At 48.1% G+C, this 2,268-nt stretch overlaps 1 pseudogene; it reads left to right on the top strand.

The window, feature by feature from the left end:
* Positions 1–1,177: 1,177 nt before the first annotated feature.
* LOC121160085 lies at positions 1,178–1,926 on the top strand (annotated as a pseudogene).
* The last annotated feature ends 342 nt before the right edge of the window (positions 1,927–2,268 follow it).

Below are 2,268 nucleotides of genomic sequence, written 5' to 3'. Positions count from 1 at the left end.
CACAGTCCACTTTAAAGTCTAAATTTGCCTAGGTACTTGCTGTCAAAGGTTGGCTAGAAGAGTTGTCTAATTTGTTCTGTCCTCCTTCCTCTGCTATGGTACTAGATGTCCTTGGAAGACTCCAGTGGACTGCTAAATCCGATATGCATCTGGCATGTCATCCACTGCTCCATCTTCAGCCACTGAGGAGACCCATACTGATACACACACACTCCATGGTCAGTCCACAGATGCTGTGTTTCTCACAATGGTTGGAGCTTGCAGCCCAGTCTAGCATGGCCCACCTCACCTTAGCATTTTCTGGCAGGCAGTGTAGCCTAGCCCAGCCCATCTTGCCCACATTTCCAGATCATGATGGTGAGGGCTGTAGTCTTAGCCCAGCCTGGATAGCCCCCAGTCCTGGCCCTAATGTAAACTGTCTGTTGTGGTCACAACCCAGCCTTGTCCTGCACCTCGTCCTGTCTCTCAGATCTGCCAGAAGGTGTTATGAACTAGCCCAGCCTGGCCTGCCCCCAATCATGATCAACATATATGCCACCTGGCATTATAACCTGGCTCGGTCCAGGCTGCTCCCAGTCCAATTCTTGGACTCACCTGCAGAGACTGCATCCTGACAAAGGAGTTCCCCAAGTTCCTCTGTGAGGTCACTTTCCAGTTGCAGACATTGGCAAGTCCTTGGACCAACCTGATTTGGGCCACTCCTGTCCTGGCAGGAACAGTGGACTTACGCAACTGGTCCACACCCATTCCAGCTCTTACTATTGGATGTTACAGCACAGCCACACCTGGTCCACCCCCAGACCAGCTCTTGCATGGTTCATTGGGTACCAAGACCTAGCCCAACCTGTCCTTTACCCACCCTAGCTCTCCTGAGCACCAGTGGGTGCTGGAGTGCAGCCCCATCTGGCACACCATAGACCCAGTCCACACCCATGCAGAGGTATACTGCAGCTATGTCCAGCCAAGATCACTGCCCCCATTCCAGCTCTTGCACTCCCAGTAGAACAAAACCCAGCTGGGGGATCCCCTTAGCTTCCCCAAACATATTCGCAGCTCCCAGAGCCCAATCCACTAGCACATCATGCCAGCTTGCTAACCTAGAATTCTCCTTTCCCCTACCCACACTGCCCAGGATCAAGCACATTGGGAAATCCCCACTTGTCCCACCCGCCTGGGTATGAGCCCAGGGGCTGCGTACTGTCCATTTATGGACATGTTGTTCCCTGGCTCCATTGTCTTGAAGAATGCACAATTCCAAGCTAAGCATGCAGAATACATGCAGAACTTCAAAATACTAGCAGGTTTTAAGAGAATGGGTATAGACAAAATAATTCCTGTGAACAAATTAATAAAAGGAAAAATTTCAAGGCAATTTTGAATTTGTTCAATGGTTCAAAAAGTGTTTTGATGCAAACTATGGTGGCAAAGACTATGACCCTGTGGCTGCCAGGCAAGGTCAAGAAACTGCTGTGGCTCCCTCGCTTGTCGCTCCAGCTCAGAACAAACGGAAGAAACCTCTCAGTCCTAGTGGTGCAGCACCACAGAGGCCCATTTCAACACAGAGAACTACTGCAACTCCTAAGTCTGGCCCCAGGGTGGTGCACAAGAATCCCAGGATGGGCAATAGAGATGATGAAGCAGCTGAGTTGATGCAGCAGGTCAATGTATTGAAACTTACCATCAAAGGCTTGGAGAAAGAGAGAGATTTCTACCTTGGAAAGCTAAGAAACATCGAATTGATTTTCCAGGAGAATGAGGGGGAAATGACCCTGTTTTGCACAGGATTGTGGACATTCTGCTACAGACGAAGGCTTTGTGATACCCAACAAAGGCTGCCAGCAGAAAGAACAAGAAGAGTACCAACCACCTGGACCAGCAGAGCCACATCTGAATTTTTACTCCAAATCATGTGTTCTGAAGGGGTAATAACAAGAATGGAAGAAAAAAACAGTTGCTAATTATTAGTGTATTGATGTTTATAACTAAATGATATTGCAATGTTCTCAGCTCATCCAGGAGATGAGGTTAGGAGCAGATGACAGGAAGATGGGAATGAGGTTGAGGAGGTGAAGGGAAGGCCAAAGACATGTCTGCTCCTTCTGGTCCTTCTGTGCTAGCACCTCCCCTTTGCCACCATTAGTCTCATTGGCTGCTTCACATCACAAATCCTGCAAAACAGTACTGTACACAGTCTTAACAGTAAACAGAAAAATGCATTATATCAAAAGTGTAGAATTTCTCATAACAGTTCTCCACATAATTAGTTGT

The sequence above is a fragment of the Ochotona curzoniae genome, unplaced genomic scaffold, assembly GCF_017591425.1.
Source record: "Ochotona curzoniae isolate NIBS_2020 unplaced genomic scaffold, NIBS_Ocur_1.0 contig_430, whole genome shotgun sequence".
Lineage (NCBI taxonomy): Eukaryota > Metazoa > Chordata > Mammalia > Lagomorpha > Ochotonidae > Ochotona > Ochotona curzoniae.
This window is presented reverse-complemented; position numbering and strand designations above follow the sequence as displayed.